Source organism: Schistocerca serialis, chromosome 6, assembly GCF_023864345.2.
Source record: "Schistocerca serialis cubense isolate TAMUIC-IGC-003099 chromosome 6, iqSchSeri2.2, whole genome shotgun sequence".
Taxonomy (NCBI): Eukaryota; Metazoa; Arthropoda; class Insecta; order Orthoptera; family Acrididae; genus Schistocerca; species Schistocerca serialis.
Window position 1 is genome coordinate 718,613,215 of NC_064643.1, and position 9,600 is coordinate 718,622,814.

Sequence of the window (9,600 nt, forward strand, 5' to 3'; positions counted from 1 at the left end):
CCGTTCCGCTCGTGTGCATTAACGGTATAAAACATAAAACCTGAAACTCTGAAACAGTAATTAAACACTGTAATGATAAAACCTTTCTTTATGCAACATCAGGTAACATACACATCATTAATCAGGAAAAATTTTAATGACATATTTGGTATAATGACAATATTGAGTTATTTGAGAGTCCCAGATTTGTGGTTTTTCTCCCCACTTTCTTACTCAGTAATATTTCTTCTAAAGTCAATATTCAGTTTAATTATTTTTACACACATTTAGGTCGTCACATATGTCAAGATCAGGACAATAATTTTATATCCTATTGTAAGTGATTTCTGCCTACTTTTTGTGGCACTAGACACATATCTCTCATATCTATTTTACACACATTAATCAAGTTTATCTCCACAGTTTTGAACACTCATTCAGTTTTTCAACATCATATTTGCCCCTTTTTTCAAAAACATTTACATTTAGTCATATTATAGCATTAATTTACCTTGTTTTCAGTATCCTTATCTTTTCTCATCCATATTTTTTTCATATACTTTCCCATTACATTTTCCCTTTATAATACCCACTATACTTACATTACTCTTGGTCATTTTCCAGTGTGCCCAATTTAATTATTCATTTACTTGTCCACAAACAATACACAGTATCTTACATTATTTCCACACTATTCAGTTTACTCTGATAGAGAAGAAGGAAAGAAGATAGTAAAAGTTACGAATGATGAAGAGGAAGGTTGACAACACGAAAAGAAACGGAAGTAGTGATGGCATCGACTGAGGTACCCGGTGCTCGTCAGGCACCTGACAATGCAAAAGAGTGCATGTCCCCTGAGGATTTAACATTTCGTTCATCACTGGTTTCTGCGGACATACAGCTTCAGGTCAACTATATTTCAAACTTCTAAAGGCTTTCTTGATCTAGGGTACAGAAGAAAATAAGCATTTGCATGTGTAGTTCCTTGCACTTCAAAAGGCCCATTGTAAATGTATTTGAATTTAGAAATTACATTATTAATTTCACTAGATTTTTCATGGGTCTTGACTAACACAATCTCCAATCTTAAATTTAGTTGTTTTAAGGTTATTATCATACCTTTTAGATCCAGCGGCTGCTTTCTCTTTCATAGTCTTCTTAACCAATTCTTTTTTCTCATGCAGGTTGTAACGAAACTGAAATGATGGTGGGCTGACAGTAATTTGGAGCCCGCGCGTCGGAAACGGGAGCGCTGGTGTGAGACTGCCAGGGAGTGCACCCTGATGCCATCTATTGGCGAAACTGGGAATTAGCGCTACCTGTCAGACAATGCACTAAGCTCTCGGAGTCAAATGTATTCTTTTTCTTGGTAATTATAAGTTATTACTGTATGATTTAATGTTATAAAGCGCTAGTAGTAAATTATTATGACTGGTATGAACTCCAGGGTAATAAATATCAATATTCTTAAATACTAAATGATTTCGGTGAAAAGGTGGTAGGGGAACGCCCCCACTCTTGGTGATACGAGCGTAGCTAGAGGTAGCTGGAGACACAGGGACTGAACAATGGAATGGCCTGGGGAGTGTTGATGTGATCGGACGTGCGTAACTGTGCTCACGCAAAAGTGATTGTGCAACAGCAAAGAGGCGAATATCGTCGCCGTTTGTGGAGTGGAACGCGACGAATGGTTGTCGAAGCCGTCTCTATGCCACTGGTGCTGATTGTAAGAGTTCCTGCGCCCAGATTTTATGGCGGACGTGCAGTAGCTTATACAAGTGCTACAGCTCGTAGTTCCAGCCGCCATTAAGGGCATGAGGCGTGAAGAGCTGCGTTAGCCACATGCATCTCACCACCAGCACCGACACGTCTACCCAAGGCAAGACTGCGTGCAATTGTTAAGTCGAACTTTGTATACATGTAAAAGGAGAATACCAGTTTTCTTTTATGCAAGTGCAGAGGACAGAATATAGTAATGAGTAAAATTACGACGCATGTTGTTCATTGTAAAGTGTAGTAACCTCAAACATAGTGTAGTGAAATCAGACTGAGGCCACCATCGCCTCTTTGATTTACAATTCTTTTGGTTGTAGAATACTTTAGCGTATAAGAATGTTGAAAAGAGCAATGGTCACACCAGAATGAGTCGCCTATTTGTAGTTACTTAAATTTTTCTGAGTAACCTTTCAAGTAAAGTCACTTAACTAATTCTATATCAATTGTCCAAAGAGTAATATCCAAAATCATTAAATAAGTTGAAGGATAGAATTTTGTTAACCTAAGTTGCATAAATTGTCTTGGTGGTAATTACCAAGCCAACTCACAAAAATTGAGAGAGTATTTGCTTTGTAGAATCACCTAGAATGATCAGAAATAGTAATATTCAGACTTAAGTTTAAATTCAACTCAAGCCGTTTCACTTTGAAACGAGCCAAAAAATTGATTTATTCTTTTGCTCCTTCAGAGCTGGCGACCGTAGTTATAAGTATTTTCAGGAGGATTCGACGGTAAGTCTGCTGCTCTCGTCGTGCTGATAGGATTACCTACTGCTGCTAGCAGTGGTGATTGGATACATAAACTCACTACCAAGTTTAGTGGGTCAGGTAGGCAGTGTTACCGTGTGAACTGTAGGGCACTGTAGGCCGTGGATCGAACCCGTTCAATCATCACAGCTCTTTGGGAAATAGTCCGGTTAGGAGTGTACAAATCATTAGGTAAATACTGGCGAGTAACGGTCAAAAATTTATACGCAAGTGAATTTAGCAAGGTCCATGTAGCACCTAGTTAATGTGGTGCAATGGCGAGGGTAGGAGTGGAGTAAAAGTGAGCTGAGCGTGTGGCAGCTGTGCTGTATTCAAAGATTAACAACGTGAATTCACTACTACCTCTTACCATTAGGACTGAGCTATTTACAGTTAAAATACGTAGCAGTAAGCGCAAAGGCGTGACAGCTACAAGTCCGTATTGGCTTTATACATACGGAATTAGGAAGCGGGTCATTCCATCAGTGGAGGGGGTTAAAACAACCGAGTCAGTTGAGAACATACCCCATTTACTGATGGAAAGATTCGGCGGTTCGGTCGCAAGGTTAATTCCTACAATAGGTGGGAATTGCAAGATTTCTTCAATAACTCTTTTACTTTTACGGTCCAACAGGATTTCTTCAGGGTTAAAACCGGTGGTTTCATGGTATAAGGTGTTCATGGTCTTTTCAAAGTCAGTTACAAACCTGCCCCAAGGCTTATGGTTATGATGACAGTAGGTTCTACCTAGTCTTCCTAATTCACGCATGTATCTTTTGACAGGGTTACTAGCCAGGTGGTAAGCCGAAATATATTTAACTTGAACATCATGTTGCTTCATACCTTCCTTCCAGATTTTTGAGATAAATTGCGGTCCATTATTAGACAAAACTGCTTTAGGTGTTAAAATACTCGGTCATCTTACTAAAGACTGCTTTAGCAGTGGCTTTCCTGATAGGATATAATTTAATAAATTTGGAGAACACTTGCAACACTACAACAATGTAAGACCAATTCCCTGAGGTTTTAGGTAAAGGACCATACAAATCCACTGACAGTAATTCTAATGTGTCCTCTGGTACTGTATTCTGCATAAAACCTTGATTTACTCTATTTGTTACTTTTCCCCTCTGACATACATCACTAGATCTTATTCTGTCAGTAATTTTCTTAGCAGCACCTACATTAATCATGAACACATCAGTTAACTTCTCAATACACTTTTGGAACCACAATGCCCTAAGGCATAGATAAAGCCAAGGTTCAGGATATTTCAGATCTTGAACTGCACTTATTGAATGGTGATACGCTTATACGAGTAATTTGCGAGGAGACGTATTGAGGACATCAGAGACTAAAAAAGTAATGAGAGAAACTGACCGTTTGAGAATCACGCCCATCCGTTTGCACACATCCTTGCTCAGTATAGGGTGGAGTGACGTGATTTAAAAAATCAAATTTTACAACGTGTCTAAAGCAAGCAGTCATAACTAACTCAACTCGTCTGGGAATTTTATTCTTTTATGTATTCAGCTGCATCACAACAGTAAGAGTCAGCAGAACTACAGACCAGACTAATTTTTGTTTTATTTTAGATGAGAAGATTTTCTACTTCTCTGGAATCCAAGTACGCAAGAGAGACATTTTCTACACGCTCTGATAGATTGTTTTCCACAGTTTAGATGAGCATCCATAAATTATGTAGGATTTTCTGTTTTTTAAATTTTATTTTGATTTTTATGGTGTAACAGGATATCTTTGATAAAAGCATAGATTTTGAGATCTAAGCGAGAAACTGAATAAAGTGCAAAAATTTTGAGGTTTCTTTGGGTTTTTCGTTGTGAAACCGACGTCTTACAAGGCAGCAAACATGAAAATCGAATTCAGCACTCCAAAAAAACGTATAAAGCTGTTGAGAAAAACACTTCTGCAATTTTGTTATGGAAACGTTAGTTTTTAACACCAACTGCTTGGACAATGCAGATTTTGTAATCTTGATACTAATGATGAGGGCACTGCTGCTACCTATTAAGCAAAAGAAACAGTAACAGAGAAAAGCTTAAATAAAATTAGTGAAATTAGTATCCAACTGCAAACGCCGTATAAATTGTGCATTATTTATTTTCTGTAGGAGCATTCCCATATGCCCTAAGAACACTGCTGCTGTCACATTAGGCTTGAATGATGAAACATGTTCACCGTTAGGATGGGTACAAAGGCTGTGTCTCCATACGAAATTAAAGTAGACAAAATTTCCTGCAAAATGCACTAGTGATAGCTGATTTTCTGACGAGGGGTACCCTACTAGAGTGCGCTGAAAAAAATGGCTCTGAGCACTATGGGACTTAACATCTATAGTCATCAGTCCCCTAGAACTTAGAACTATTTAAACCTAACTAACCTAAGGACAGCACACAACGCCCAGTCATCACGAGGCAGAGAAAATCCCTGGCCCCACCGGGAATCGAACCCGGGAACCCGGGCGTGGGAAGCGAGAATGCTACCGCACGACCACGAGCTTCGGACTGCGCTGAAAAGGCGCGGTTGTTAGTCCTTCCGCAAAAACGTCGAACTCGCCCATTCCCGCCCCTTAAACTCGAAAAATAGACAACTCAACTACAAAAACCCACGTGAAAGTACATTAAATTTCCTACAAGAGACATCTGTTGTAAGATGGACGCACCGACGCATCTCGTATGCCCCTGAATACGTAAGAGGTGGACAGCTATGCGCAGTTGCGTGAATTAGCGCACCCAGTGCATGTTAAAATGAACCGGATGTAATCATCTACAGAGCGAACAGCAGCATTAATACGCCAGGAATACTTGTTAATACCAAGAGAGTGTAACAACTGCGAGGGTGAGCAGTGAGCTACATTAGTGTTGTGCCATTGTGACATTGCTAATCCGAAACATGTTCACAGGCCTTGTGAAACCATTCGCGGCAAAAGGAGAAAACGGGAAGAAAATAGAGGAGAGAAGAGGTGTCGCAATAGAACACGATAAAGGACGCTATCCAAACTACCAACAAAAAATCTTGGTAAGATTGACACATGTCTAAGTTTGTTGTGTTTTATACATTTTCGCAGGCACAATAAGAGGGACGTCTGCCACATAGGGAATTCAGAAGAAAAAACAAGATTAGAGATAAAAAGTAGTAAATAGTATATATGTAGTCGGGTTGGCCAACACCGTGTTAGTCGTAGGAATTGGTAGTTAGAAATGGTGATGGGATCCTGTCCAGATAATCTTGATTCCCTATCCCTTGACTGTGTGTGTGTTTGTGTGTGTGTGTGTGTGTGTGTGTGTGTGTGTGTGAAAGACTGTGAAACAAGTTGTCTTGTACATTTTTATGTTTATGTACAAAAAAGTTCTGTTACATTTCTGTTTTAATTGATCCTGAAGTTGATTTACAAACAAGTAAAATTATTCCTTTTGTAATGAAACAATTTCATTGTCTTCAATCAAATGTTAAAAAAAATGTATGGTACTGATGGTTAAACATGAGCACTATCCATGTACTAAAATTAGTTGTCTTAGTGTGTTAAGGTGGCGTGACTGAGCAAGAGGGAGTTGAAGCTACGACACCTGGCACACCACACACGAGCTGACAAGGAACGAGGACGACAGCAGTGAGGGGAGCACACAGCTGACGATGCTGTTGGCATGCAGACCATGCCCTGAATCGACGGGGATGGTGGTCAGCTCAACAGCCAAGGAGAGGTGACATCCAGCACCTCTGTGTACGACAAAGAGGTCGGTCCTGGTCTCTGTACATGGTGCTGATCGGGGCAGCAATGAAGAGGTCCGAGAAGGTTTCTATATTTGTTGCTCGCCAGGTCAGGTGGAGCGACAGCCCAGCTAACCTTTTGTGCCTAATGACACCAACTTTGAAGGCCTGAGCAAAAAATAGGCTCTTGTCTGATCACGGTCCCTCCCTTGTCCTAAACTGTCTATAGAACGAGCAATGACCTGTGGCTGAGCCGCGAGAGGTCACCGATCATAGATGCACCGATGGGGTCTTGTGCCTGTCGGACAAGATGTCAACAACGAGCTCTTAGGTGAGAGCAATCCTGCCTCAAGAAGATGCGGGTGCCTGTGGCGCCATCTCGGTAATCGACGTTGCTCTCTTCTCAGCCATTAGTCATCCCTCAACTTGCTAGTCAGAACTAATGTCACTTCCGTTCCTGCAAGAAACTTATGCCGTGTGTGTGAGTGTGTCAGTGTGGATTCAAATGAATAACATGTGCCTCAACGAATGTAAAGTACTCGTTTGTTCTGTTTATGAATTATGTTATAAGAAGGTTATGATTTTATAAATGTGCCATTTGTTAAAACGTCATATATTTGTCATGCCATGTCTCTTTGTGTTAGAATAAGGTTTCATACTTATACCTTGTTACAAATACACAACAGTGGTTGCTCAATACGCAATGATTGTTGTCATAAAAGGTACATGTGTGTACACAGTCCAGACACTGGACTGGGCCAGACCTTGTTGAATTGAAAGATGACACTTACACCAAGCACAATATAAACGCCCAGAGACAGTGAGACACAAAAAAAACCTTTATTTATAAAATGTCAAACGGGCGTTCACATATAATTGAATGAGAGCAACCACTATGAACTTCACAAAATGTTACACGAATATTGTTCATGTATGTTTTTAGTAATTTAAGTCGAGTAGGGGTGGATAACTGAGAGTGAATGGACCTTAAGTTATAATTGCGGGTCTTGCCATTCAAATGACAAGCGCAGAGGTGCTTAAACATGTGTATTTGCCCATTGCGACATGTATACCTATAATATAATTGTAGTTTTCTTTTGCGTACTGTGACCAATAATTGTCTCAGGAATCGGCAGAGATTAAACTAAAATTAAGACTAAATAATGACCATGTCTTTAATAGTAAATCCAGTCATTGAAGGCAGGTACCCTAGGAATGAGTGGGAGTTTGCATCAGAGAGAAGGCAGTGGTCATGAATCGCCTGTAAATAATCACGTGAACTGATTAAAATACCAGTTAAGGAGATATTAATTTTGTACCACAGGTGGTAACACCATAGGAGTCATCACCTGTACTACAAAATTGATTTGAAGAGAGCGGCTATGTAAGATGGCAAGAACTATGCCCCTTGCAAGAAGTCATTAAAGATCACCTAACTCACGTTGAGCGAACAGTAGGGCTGAACAAAAATGACTGACAAGGTACAATGCATCTTGTGGAGGGTATAGTATGGAGGTATTGGAGTAATTAATGTCGGATGATGGCTTTAAAGTAATTCACACGACATGAAAACTTTGTGGAAACGCGTCGATTTACTGGTGGCTGGTTTATCCCACAGAAGTATTCAGAGTTGACCGTGGCCGGCCGGCTGGGGGGCGGCGAAGGGAAGCGACAATAGGCAGCTTAGGGCGGCTCAAGCTCTGAGAAAGCTGCCTTAAGATGAGTGACAGTGAGGGGAGGTGGTTGACCCGATGCTGGTGTACCGGGAAGCAGACGGAGAACTTGTACGCCTGTTGGTAAATGTCCGTCGTCTCGTTTTCAGTGAAACACGAGAGAAAGCCGCGCAAAGCTATGGTGGAGCGGTCAACAGAGGCCAAAATATGCGTGTTTGTGACTATAGCAACTTCACGCTGAATTCACGGTCCACAGAGTCTGAAGTAAATCAGATGAAGAGCGACAGAATGAAATACGCCAGTCTCTGATGGGAATGTAGGACCAAGGAATTTGAAGTAATCTCCTGGGAGTCAGAATTCCGGAAAAATTGGTGTTTTGTGCAGACGCTAACCTTGATGGGTGGCCTGGGAGGAGCTAAATAGCAGAAGTTGAGAGGAAAGGAAATTTTGTGGGAATTTGTTCACTTCCCAGAGCAGGCATTGGTCAGCGCTGGGAAGCGACGCATAATTAACGCGACTTGCATTGCAATTGGCGTAAGTGATTTTTCTGGGGGGGAAATCGAGGCGAAGAGCGGACTGGGAGAAGTCTCTGTAGTGGTCTTCTGTTCCCAGCTTGCCTAGAGTGCGGACATGGCGTGTTTTACTCAGCTTGCCTGAGAAAGAGTGAGCATCTCTGCAGTTTAGAACTTAGCAAATGGAACGATTGAGTTTGGAGATAGAAAGTTTTGGTTCGGCTATGTACTGAGCAAGATAGCTAGGAGTGAATAGACGAGCGCAGCCTTGCAGCACCACGAGGCCGGCCGATGTCCTCACAATGACGCCGCCCCCCCCCCCCCCCCCCCCCCCCCCCCCCCCCCCCCACGCTGAGTTCGGTGATATTGCGCCTGCTCCGGCTTGAGTTAGGCCACTGATTAATTTGTTGGATCACGCCGGCAGAGTTTCCACGAGGGTTTCATGGGCCGTGTATTGTAGAATTCTTCTCGCACTTCGCATTACGCCTGGGTCAGCCGATAGGAATTAATTTTGATTTATCGCGCTTTACTCCACATAAACGCAATTTATTCGCACTGCCTATTAGGAGAGTCATGTAATGTGATGATTGAAGGTCGTGAGTTAAAATAAATTTGTGCTAATCGACTGCATCTGTTTTCAATCAAGTAGTTGAAATCCCAAGTCATTTTCTTAATTAATTTTATGTTCAACATTTGCATCTGCTGTTCAATAGCTGAATATAACATCAATGTGGGCCCCTTTTTAATTAAAAGTGATCAATTCTGAATCAATTAATGTCAACACGGCCATCGCAGTTCAATCAGGAGTCACAGGGCCTTATTACTTTCTTTGCGTTACCTGATATTGCAGCAGTTTTGCACTCTCTGTTGATCTGTTAGTCAATTACTGGGGTGAACACACGCCAACACCAGATAAGTGGCATCAATCGCTGGTATATCTCACATTGGCGCTATACTTTCTGTGTATTGCGCTTGATAGAGGTTTCTTTGAATGAACTGATGGGAAAGAAAAATGGCTCTGAGCACTATGGGACTTAACTACTGTGGTCATCAGTCCCCTATAACTACTGAAGCCTAACTAACCTAAGGACATCACACACATCCATGCCCGAGTCAGGATTCGAACCTGCGACCGTAGCGGTCACGCTGTTCCAGACTGTAGCGCCTATAACCGCACGGACACCC